The sequence below is a fragment of the Stegodyphus dumicola genome, chromosome 3, assembly GCF_044657685.1.
Source record: "Stegodyphus dumicola isolate Sdum_Otavi_A_Nest chromosome 3, ASM4465768v1".
NCBI lineage: Eukaryota > Metazoa > Arthropoda > Arachnida > Araneae > Eresidae > Stegodyphus > Stegodyphus dumicola.
The window spans coordinates 98,090,804-98,103,642 of NC_140770.1; the positions used below are offsets into that span (position 1 = coordinate 98,090,804).

At 31.2% G+C, this 12,839-nt stretch overlaps 1 long non-coding RNA gene across 1 annotated transcript; it reads left to right on the forward strand.

Annotated features, from left to right (window-relative positions):
- The first annotated feature begins 1,174 nt into the window (after window positions 1-1,174).
- On the forward strand, window positions 1,175-12,455 carry LOC146998048 (uncharacterized). The gene is made up of 3 exons (XR_015040002.1): window positions 1,175-1,606; window positions 6,801-6,880; window positions 12,191-12,455. It is a non-coding gene; the product is annotated as an uncharacterized LOC146998048 (long non-coding RNA).
- The last annotated feature ends 384 nt before the right edge of the window (window positions 12,456-12,839 follow it).

Consider the following 12,839-nt stretch of genomic DNA (forward strand, 5'->3'; position numbering starts at 1 on the left):
TAGCATAAAAGGTTTCGAACACAATTTTGTGTTGTTTCACCGTTTATTTCAGTCTATTGCCATTCAGAGAAACGTAAGATATTATTATTTCATATTTAATCTGTTTCATATTAATCAACAAACTGAAATATTTAAAAGCAATATATGCAATTTTTAAGAATATTATTTTTTTTACATTTTAGTCTAATTGATTTAAATAAAAATACATTTAATTAACGATATATCTAGTTAAACCATTAAATTTAACATTTTTACAGAGTTAGATCACACATTTTTTTCACTTTATACAGAAGATATAATATAATGTTTTCATGTTAGTCTAATTGCATATTCGTCTAATACTCTATAAAATTCGCTAACCCACCTGGGCCATCGCTATAGATTATCATTATTAATAAACTATATCAAATTTAAAAAAAGCCCTTTTTGGCGATTGTTGTTAAAATCTAAAATCTTTCAGATTTTTATTAGTAATTTATCTTAATTAAATTTTATTTATTTATTTATAGTTTTCTGAAGCTTCTTTCACCACTTGAGATAGTAATTGGCAAAGTTAACTAAAGTAGTTTAAACAGAACATCAGAAGTCAGATTTTATCGAATTAAAACATATTCCTGAATCTCATTGAATGACTTGATTTAGCTTTAGATCACAGAATCACTGATGCAGTGTAGTTTTAATATTAGATATTTTTATAGAATAACTGAAGTATTTATATGGTTTGTATATTTAAATGCTAATCTGGTTCTTTTTAGGTTTGCAAATCTCAACCTAAGCTACAAAATATTTATTTTCAATGATATTAATTTATCACAGTCAGTAACTAGAAACTGCAAGCTATCTCTTTAGTTTTTCATATCTTCATTTTGGTTGTGAGATTAAACATCTATAATTTCCACTGTCAAACATCTTTCCTGAAAATTAGCTCTTTTATGAATTGATTTTCTGACAATCTAATCTCTTATAAAGTGTCGTTTTCTTTGATAGCACCAACTGTACGAAGCTTTTAAAACGTTAAAAGAATTTTCGCCATGTCTTGTAGCATACCACAGAGACTGAAAAAGGATGTAAAGAACTCTTTTATTTAACTGAAATTAACATTTAGCAGAAGACACAGTCGTGCTTGTGGTGCTTATAAAACAGCCAGCATTTATGGCTGAAATCAAATATATTATTGAATTTAACTAAGTGTGAGAACACAGAATTCTCACAGTGAACACGGTGGCTGTATCGATTCTTAAATTGTTATCGCGCCCTGCCACGTGCATCGCAGTGGATAAAAACTGGAAGGACTGGTTTCTTCCTTTTTCTGCCTTTCGTCGTGTTAACGAGTGTGTGGGCCTTCGGGCCACACACACACATACAGCTCTCGCCATCGTCCACGGTACTCGATCCGAGGTCAATTTTCAAGGATGGAGGAGAAAATATGTTCTTGTACGAAGAATATAAGAAATCAGGTAAACTTTACTGATTAGGCTGCGAGGTAAAAATTCTTCCTGTGCTGTGACTCAACGTGTATAATCCTGACAGTTGGATGTTTCGAAGTGACGACCATGTGCGCCAATTTCAAGCCTATCTGCTAGAAATTTGATCTCTTCTATCACGAGTAAGTGCACTCGCATATTAATTAAGCTTCTTGCAAGATGCTGATAAGTAATGTGCCTTTGATGCAGCAAGATTAGGAATTGCAATATACCGTAAAAATGAACGCTGTGACAGTCCCGTCGGACTAACGAGTAGCACATGCCGCAGGGCATTCATGAATGTGTTTTTTTCTTATAACATATCGAATATAGGATAATCAAGAAAAGTGTATTTTGTGATTTATATAGGTTAATCAAGAAATGAGTGTTTTTGTGATTTAATAAATGTATATTTAAAAGAGAGATACTGATTCATGCATGCCTTATTGGGTAAGTCATTTGATTCTTATTATTAATAATCATGCAATGTACTAACCACTAAATTTTTAGATTAACGATTTACGCGGAATTAATTCGCATTTGATACTCTTAGTATAATTACTTTTATACGATCACGGCCAGCAACACCACACTAAGTAAAATAAAATTAGGCCAACAACTACACAGATAGAGGAACGCAGTCGGCGCAGTAAGCCTTATGATGAATAACCTCAAGAGAATCAAATTAATGTGGCCTTCAGTAGGCAGAATATGCTCTGATTGTACCCTTTGAAAACCTTCCTTTAAATACTATTTTGTTTCCACAGGACACGAGCAGGACAGAAAAGCATATTATCATCAATAGCTGATTAATAAAAATTAAACTTAAACTTACAATCTCAACTCTTCTTTTAACTCTGCTGAGCAATTAAAATTAGATTTTTTTTTTTTTTTTTAGCTGGGATACGTGAATAATCCCTCATCGGAATTCGAACGCCAAACCTTCCGATTGCTAGATCGACGAACTTCCAGTTGCAGCTCATAAGACGGAGGATAAAATACGTTAAAACTTTTCTTAGTATTATGTTGATACTTTCATCTTTGAAGCTCAGTTTTGCATATTTCTTAATAATATTTTCTCTCATTTTCAGTAAAAACTTGATAATCTTGTTGTTATGTTTGATTGTTTAATTTGGTGTGGCAAACATAGCAAGACTGCTTGCTTGAGGAAAGAGATGTCTCTTCGTGGAGGACACTGTAAGGGAAATAAGCTGCTATTTACGTTTCGAGGTAGAAAAATAATGAAATCACCCAAGCCGCTATCCCATTCGCCAGGATTTGATATTAGGCTAATGCGTATATTAAACGGATACACGGATACTCAGCATCTGCTGAGGAGTATAGATTCCTTTTATTGATTTAAATTTATTATTTCCAAACGGTGCTTTGTGATATGTTTTCATGTTGGAAGTTAACTATGAAACTATATTTTTAAATGCATTTTTAAAATTTTCGTAGCTGATTTAACGCTTCTCCTAGTCGTTCACCTTGAACTGGCTTTAGTTTTATATGTTCATTTAGTTGGATTAAGGACATAGGAAACATTAGACTGAAGAAGAAAGCATTATATTGTTTCCTTTAATTGCTTTGCATTTTTTTGGATTGTTCCCTTTTCTTTTCTCTTTCCGGTTTCCTTTCCTCTTTTTAGCTTTCCATTGCTTGGATCTTATACACTGATACTTTCATAAGGAAGATGGCTCTAATATCAGTTTTTACTCCCATTCTTGTTACGATATTAAACATTGAAGAGGAAGGGTTAAATTGAATAGCCTAATATTTACCATTGGCAATAATGTAACATGATGCATGAACTAAAGTAAATGATAATCTTACCAATAATGTATTCTGAACTGTACGTATGTAGCAAGGATAACTACTGACGTATATGTAGTTAACTTAAAAATGTATTACATTAAATTCTATATGTTATGGTAAATATTTAATACATTTTCCGTTTGCAATTAAGAGCATTGATATTAACTTTCTTGATTTTCAATATTATTCACATTAGAAGGTTGTCTTCATATTCGTAATGTTCATTTTCTCGCAACCAAGATGAACCTAGCAACCACGTAATTGACGTAAATGCATAAATGTTATTATATACAGATGTCTAATAATCTTTAATTATTTCCGAATAGATAATTCGCGTAAGGAAAGCAAAATAAAATATATTTGCTCACTTTGGACGTTCCACAGAGACTGTTCACACACTTTTTAGACGATTTTGCTTTGCTATAAAAACATCGCCTACTTGGACAATTTGTTTAGCTGCAACTATATTTTTGAAAGTGCAAATTGCCATCTGCTACTCGACAATTTTGTATTCATGGAAAATGACACTTTTAAAGAAGCAATGAACGCAAGGCTATGTTTGTGTTCTTTCCGTAGAAAATTATCCGTATGTATTTATTAAAAATGCTGTGAAAGCCATGATGTTTCGGTATGTAAAGAAACGATAGATAACATTGCCAAAAAGAAAGGAAGGAAACGTCAAAGTTTGGCTTCATGTAGAAAATTTGTTCAAATTTACATATCCAAGAATAAAACTGAACGTTTGGAATGTTGCAAAGGTCTTTCATGTTAAAAGAAAATCAGCGAAGTCAAAGGACAGTTGCCATAGCCATTAAAATGCTCAGTGTTAACTGTAAGAAAAGTGATGAATGCTGATGTGAATCTTAAAAGGTAGGAAATATGTAATGAGCATCGACATATCGCCGAAAGTAGAACGCGCTGCAAAATTCTCTATAAGAAATAATTATTCGGACTAAAACGGAAAGATATCACAATAGATGAATCATGGGTATATTTAAAAGACCGCAATAAAAAGAGATCTGTTTATTACCATAAAACAGAAGAAAATAACATTAAACATAGACCAAAGGATCTAAAGAAAGTTTTTCAAAGGGATTTATGATTATTTTCTGGTTTTTGATATAACGGCAAATAAAAATAAAAATGAGTGAAGAAATCTCTTAAGATCAACTCCACGTATTATCATGAACATATTTTATACCCAGTTTTCAAATATGAAATACCTTATCTTTACACACAATGTGATCAATCAGTAGAACTGCATCAAGACAAAACTAGCAGCCACACATCAATATCCACTATTAATTTTCGGGAAAAAAGAACAAGAAGTGGTATCAAGGCCATACCTTTCTGATATGTCTACTAAATCTCCTCCTGTATCACCCACGGATATTTGAGCTTTTAGACTTTTAAAAAGGGAATTGTCCAAACGCTGACCTATAACTTTCTTCGGTCTGTGGAAAGGTATTCAAGAGGAACGGGATAAAATACCTCTTTCGATACTAAAAAAGGTATATCTCAGTACCTATCAAAAAATCCTGTTTAATTTTACTTCTTTGTTCCAAATGAAAGAAATACTGTAATAGAGAAAAATTTCGGATATCTTATTTCAACGGAAATATGCATTTTGTCTGTTCTCAAATTCAGTCTGACTACCTGTACGTATGGACAGAATAAAGAACTCTTTTCTCCAAAACAGATTGTAAAGTGCATTTTAAAAAGGATTATTTCGTATCTTGCATAACTAAAAATGATTAGCCTCAGAACATTGAAATTTTTATATGGAACTGCGGTAAGATACTAAGGCAATTAATGCCTTAGTATCTAATGTAGAAATAACAACAAAAAAACCGTCTCATTTTCCGCTTCTATTTTTAAAACATTATTTCTACATTAGATACTAAGGCAATTACAATGTAACAAACTTACGAAAGCAGTTATTATCCGCAAGGTTTATACCAATATTTAATGCATCCTCACAGCTGTGTCAAATAAAGTGATTAATTGCAGCTTTAGCATTTCTTATTGAAACAAATAGAAATATAAAACTGAAATTATATATATGGTCATGTATAATATATATTTCGGAAAAGGAAACCTGTTTTTCAGTTCCTGAACAAAATACACTTGTATTAAGTTATGTCTTTGAAGTTGCGAATGTTTTGATGGAATGAAAAACTAAAATCCATTAGGGTCTGTTTACTGATAGCCACGTTGTGTCACCCTAACCATTCTTTCCTAGAAAGTTTACTAGTTTTAGAAAAGGGAAAACAAACATTAGATGTGTATCACTTGCCTATCAACGTCAGCAACTAACAGAAAAGAAATGCTAAAGGTTAAAATAGCTTTTCAAGAATTGAGCGAAATGTTATTTATAAGCCATTAGGTGAAAAAGCTCATAGACCCGAGGATACCCGAGACTTCGTAGATCTTTTTCTTTTCAGCACGTTTGTTGCCTCAGGGTTATAGCAAGTTCTGAACAGGAATTGGCGTAACAACACAATACCATAGCTTTTTCGTAACCGTAATGTATGTGTGTGTGTTTTTTGTTTGTTTTTTTCTATACAAAGATCTCTTTCTTTTTTCTTTCGGTGAGTTAACAGATTTTTCTAACCTGAAATCTACTCAGGTCAAAGAAAAAAATTGTGATATTACATGAACTCCCTGTGTCTAGTTTTTTATGGGTTAGAAAAATCAATTCTTGATATGAATGAATGGAAGAAATCGCGAACTGTCACCAAGAATAGAAAAGGGCATTAATAAAACATGAAAACTTAAATAAAAAAATACTGAGCTCTATTAAAACTTGTGCGGAGCAATGGCATACTCTTGACACTGGAATAAATCTTGTAAGTCAAATTTAGCACAGTTTGTTTATTTGATTGCGGCAGAGGCACTCGAGCAGACATGCCTTCATAAAGGTCTTTCTAAGGCAAAATGGCTTGTATCCTCGTTGCATATGGGAAAGAAAGGCTGGTTAAAGACTTCTAAGAAGTCCTTTGGTACTGACGATCAAAATAAAAAAGAGAAATGCTCAACTATATGTTATAGCAGTCGCATAAACAAAATTTTAACTTTATACGGCTAATCGTTTTTGACTTATGCCAGATACGCATATACGTACACACATACGTATGTACGTACAGATGACACGAAAAAAATCACTTCTGAATCTATTATAAATGAATTTTACAATTTGTTATCTAAAAAAGAATCCTTTATTCTGTCTATACGTATAGACGTCATGCAAAGAAAAATAAAGATTGACGACATTATCGCTCTGCCTATGGTGGGCTGTAAATTTATTACAACTCATAATAAAAGACGTATAGGATATTAATTAATCATATTTTCTATCATTTACTTAATTTTCTATCAGTTACAAGCTAGAATCGCTACAAAATCGTTGTCCTTTTTCTATTAACCTGTTGTAAAATAATTCAAAGATAGTTGTATTTTATGAAAAAGATATTTAACTCATCAAATTTAAAGCAATAAATTATTGCTGTCTTCTAAATCTAGGGGATGAATGTCTTTAGTGTCAGCCTGCTAAAATTTGAAGTTGTCCAGAAGCATAACTTCGGTACAGGTCCCGTAATGATGTAAGTTAATACTCTTTGTTACTTACCTTAAATCATCAATATATAGACACAATTAAGAATTTTAATTTAATCATTTTTGCCATTAGAATTAGTTAAAAGGTTCGTATTAAATTTAGATAACTTCTTGGCTGTACGAGCCTGCATCAGCTGGATGTCTAAATATACTATATAAGCTGATTTGATATATTTGTGATACAGTCTTATCTCCGCGGTTTTAGTTAAATTTTTACTGACTAATTAGAAAGATATTTGGAATCTCAAATCTAAGCTTTTACAATAGTTATTTGCACCACCGTAAATTTTCAATTTATATTATGTTACTGAGTCAAAAATCAAGTTTAGTTCTGCCATATGGTAAATTTGCTGGTCGAAACTAATTCAGATTCTCAATATTGAGAACCACTAAGATCAAAGATCCATTTCAGTCTTTTTTGGGGAACGGAGTAGAATTAAGTGGCTAGAAACTTAGTAACTGACGTTCAAAAATCATTCAACAATTCTACTTGTCTAAGGATATTGTTTCGCTTAGTGTTTCTGAAAAGAAGTCGTCTGTGTTCCACAGTTCTCTACATGACATCTGAGATGCTTTCGAAAACGTGGAATGTGCTTATACATGACAGAGTGCACGCCTAATACATATTTGAAGAAAGATGTGCCTTCGTGGAAGATTTTTCTGATACAAACCAGCTTGTGTTTACATATCGAGAAATATACCAAACGTTCCTCCCGCGGAAACACGTTTTCTGGGATTGAATCTGAGCCAGAAGGCAAGCACTCAACTGTCCTGAACACTCGGTCATTAACAGATATGATAAAGTAGAGTTCTAATGAAGTAGTATGGCATGGCTCCAGACTACCATTTGTTCGATCACAATAAGGCGTCGATAGACTTGTGCTGCTGTAAATTGTTTGTCCGAACAGGCGAAATATTCAGAATTAAAGCACGATTAGGCAATATGCATGATAGGGCAGCATAACAGATCGGAAAGAGTTACACGTATTATTCACCTGTTAGAGACGTCTTGACATATTTGGAGCATTTTTAAAAGTTATTAAAAAGTTTTATACTATTAAGGATTTACCACAGGCTGTATACAGTTCCCCACTGATTTGTGGAAGATTTAATCTGCATATAAATATCACTCATTGTTCTCGAAACAGTTAAAAATTTAACTAATGAAAACAGTATTCGTTTCCATTCTTCAGATGTGCAATGTCCGAGATGGAGACTCTCGGACATGGCAAATATGATGCACAAATATATGACCTAGTGTTCAGGATAGCTGGAATGCAAGTGTCAAAAATTTGTCAAAATCATTATTCTAAAATGCAAATTTTATGATAATAAACATTCGCCTAAAAATAAATGTATTAGAAAATTGACACAAAATTACATGCACTTCATTATTACATGCATAAATCAGTGCATGTATTAATGAAATTAGGAGGAACAGGAAAGTAGCTGGAAAGTAACTTAAGATAAATGTTAAAAACTTAGGATAAACCTTAGAAGTAAAATAAATTTGGAAAATGAAGTTACCTGAAATTATTTTTTTGATTATTCTGTTCATAATTTCGTAAGACCTTTTCTAGAGCACACATTTTCAAGACCTTAGGATAGGATAGAATTTGCACATTTTGCATACTAAAAATAGGCAGATAATTACATCAAACTTTGGAACATATTTGGAACAACAAAATTTGGAAAATCATCAAACTTTGGAACATATTCTGCAACAGATTTACTTGAAAATGTATATCCTCCATGAAAAAACTTTAAATGTTCTTATATTATAAGCAAGTTACCTGAAAAGTCATAAATGTATTATCTTGCCGATCATTGCAAAGTAATTAATATCAGGAACAGATCATTAATGTATGTCACAAACAGAAACTGTAAATATGTATAAAACAAGAAGATAAGAAAAACCCCAAACATAATTGAAATAATAGTGCACATCGGGAACTGATTCGTTTCCTATATTTAAACTCAGTTCAGCTATTATTTCATTTAGTAAAACATAAATATTTAAGTATTGTATTGATCCAGAAATAATTAACACGCTCTCGGTGAATTTTCGCGCACGTGTTCTTTTCCAATCTCAATTACTACATTTATAAACGAAGACAAAACAAACAAGATATAAACTACCATTATAAAAGAAACATTTTGCTTCCCCCCTTATTTATCCCCTCACTAAGTAGATATTTTCAGCAGAAAGCGAAGAAATTTTCAAAAGTTGAAGATTGGGAAGAGGAAAAGAAAATAATTAGATACAAAACAAAAACAAGAAAACGAATTTGATTAAAAGTGGAAAGATGAGAGCATGTTATATTTTCACTTTTAATCAAATTACTCTGAGGAGCTTGTAAGAGGAAAGCGGGGAGTTTAAAGAAAGAAAGGATTAAGTTCCTCTAGGAAATTTCTTAATTTCGAAATAAAAAAAACATAACTAAAGAGAGCTAGTTATGCATGTGTATTCTTCCCTATGCCTTAATTATTAGGTTTGTTGTTCTTTTCATGGGTGGGCATACTGGCAAAAGAAGATGGGTCTCCGGCTTAATTGTATTTTTTAGACAACTCGCAATAAATCATTCTGGAAGTTACAGCCCATTCCCTAACCCACCCTATTTTGCTAGATACAATTGGAAATGCTTTAAATTACGCAGTTTTGGGTTCCTTTAATAGCAGGAAGCCTCCGTGTTACACATAACAGCATACCCAAATAAATACCCCGAGAATGAAGGATAATTTAATTAGGGAAACAATAATTCCTCGGTGATGATGTAAAATAAAGTTATTTTTGTTTTATTTTTATTCAATGCATTCAAAATTAATGATGCTCTGAATCGTTATCCATACAGAAACTATACTACACTATTGTCAGATGGATAGTCTTACGGAGGACTATTTTCTGTGAAGTTTCTAAACCTTTTTATGAACCATCTGTTGCAGTGAATCTCAAAGAGACAAATACTGAGCTTTTTGAATAACAGAGAGGAACACTATAATTCGAAGTGTGTATGGTGATGTCAGATTTCAATGCTCAGCAGCATCTGGCAAAGATGACACAAATTTCGTAACAATAATGTAATAAGATTGGAAATAATACAGTCGAAGCTTTACCGTATTGTATATCGCACGGTATTGCGGTCTGCGTTTCATCCTTGCCAACACCATATTGAATGGAACGATGTTCTAGCGCTACTATATCATTATTTTACAACAAAATAGAATTTGTCTTGAAATTGTTCAGATATATTGCCATACTATCATATTAACAAATTTAATCCTTAATGTTTCTTTAACAGTATTAACTGCACATCAAATTATCTATCCCACTGATTAAATATCAGAATATTAATACTATTTTAGTAAAGCTAATAATTTTACATTCCATTACTAATACTAACCTATGACGGTAAGTATACGTAATTTGAATTGTAAATATATTAAAGTATTTTGCCACTAATTACTTATATAGGGAATTTTGGCAAAGCCATAAGAAATATTACGTAAATAATCTAGAATTTTATATAAAAAATAATTAGCTTAATTTGCTAACGAAATGGAATATCACCCTTAAATATTAATCGTTAAATTAATTCATATATTTAAGTAATGTCAATAAAATAATGAATGTATGTATTATATTCATGCATGTGCAGTTATGTATGTATATTTAAAAGAACAGAACGTGTTATGAAAAATCAAATAAGATTGCATGACACAAAATGCTTGAGAAACATTGATCTATTGCTTCCGAACTCATTTTGTTACAGAATATTTTTGACTTTCAGAATTTATTTACTTTTTAAAAGTAACGGTTAGTCTTTACGTATGGGAAGACAATTCAGTGTTAACATGAAAGTTCACTTGATCTGTTAATAAAATGCTTTAAGTTGCCTTCAAAAAGATTAAAATACCTAAATTTGTTCTGGCATTTTATACTGAAATTCGATTTATTACAAGGATTTTAAACGATATAAAAATTCGATCTAAAACCAAGGTTGTATTTTTAAGTTTCTGACAAAACCCAGATGGTTTGCTTATATTTTCAAGATAAAATTCCCTGAACTATACATAAAATCTCTCCGTACACAATTTTATACTGTTTATATGCTTAGAAGATTTGAACGTAATTTTATTCGTCAATTAAAATTCCATAAAAAAGTGGTTTTTCTACTAGCTTGCGCTGTTTCCCTGAATTGCTCGATTAGAATTTAAAGAAATGTTATTTGCTTAAATTGTGTAAACAGATAGTGCAATTGTATAAAATGACCACTTACGGTGAATCAGTCAGAAGGACATTTATAATTATAATTAAATTTGAAATCATGAAAATTTCGACTGGTCGGTTTCCATTTTCTCAATTAGAATTCTGATGTCTATATGTGTATTACTATTTTAATATATAATTTACCTCTGCTTCTAATATACTTTCAATTTTTATATATTTATACATAAAATATACCATTCTTCTGATTTCAGTTGTATAATGTGGCGTCATAATCATATTTTTTTGAGTGCGATTTTAGAGTTTTAACTTGGAAGCTAACAGAACAAGTAATTGCCCAATTCTCAATATCTACTATAACTGTTCTTAATTGATAATTAAATTTAGCGTTTAACAGTATATTCCACTTGTATTTATAATTAGCAACCCATTTTACTCGAAATAATTAAAATAAAATACAAAAATTGTTTCTAATTCAAGTGTACTGCATAAAGTAATTGAAAGTATAAAATCACTTTTTTCGTTTTTAAAAGTAAATGGTATCATAACTCAAGTTTCATTAAAAATAAAAAAAAATAAAAATAAAAAAGAAGAGACAATAAAACGATGTTCTGCTCTTAAATAAATACTTACATTAGAGTAAAATTTTTCTTCCTTTTAGTAATTTATCGGTGTATTTTCTACCGAATTATAGTGTTGAATCTAAACAGGATGTTTATTTCTTCTGCCACCCATTAATTTTAAAAGAACCGTGGAGCTAAATTTACTCGTACCAGGTAGTTTATATTAGCACTGCACAGTTCTTGCACTCACTTTCAGAGACAGTTTAAGAAGATTTAATGAAGTATATTCTTCGCGTTAAACGCAATATTCTCAAGCACAACAATGTTTTATGGTATAGTAGTTTTTTCTCAAAATAACAATAGTAAAGATAATAACAATAATAATAATAACAAAATTAATGTTAAAATAATAATAATAATAAAACTTAGTTGTAGTTAGTAATGCCAGAGGTCAGCAAAGATATCTATGATGTGTTTATTTCATGCACAAATGTTAAAAATATCCCTAGTTTTCTTAGGTATTTTCTCTCTCCTTCCCGAATGTCTTCATGGTGTGATTGGAAAGTTATCCGACTCGTATTCGAGAGGTCCAGAGTTAGAGTCCTGGTGAGGTACTACATATTTTTCCCGTCCGCTGTTTCAAAAGAACCGAATGACTCTACAAGTGGCGCCCGAGCTAAAAGGTGGAGGACGATAATTCATCAACGAATAATTTCATAAAATGCTACATCGTTATGTGCACATGCTTAGAATTTGCAATAAAGAAAACTTTTAAAATCATCTGATTTTGTTTTGAAGCATTGACAGAATTAGTTAGTAGTTCTTCTTTCACATTTGCAGCATAAATTACAGAACTAGTGGGTATTAAATGTTCTAAAGCCTTTTAAAAGTCTTTTGGTTTGCTTAGATAAATGACATTGTGCATTTAATCTTGAATCTTTTGCCATAAATATATCTACACTAACATTTATTTCATGGTGTTTGCATTGATAATTTTAATGCTAGTTTCTCAAGTCTCCGTCGATAAATATCTTTACTTTGATAATACGATAAAGCTCTTTATTATAAAAGATTTTGTTCCATTAAAAAATTATCTTCCTAAAATTTTAGAAAACAAAATATTTTTATGACCGGTTTCGGAATTAGCAATTTCTAATA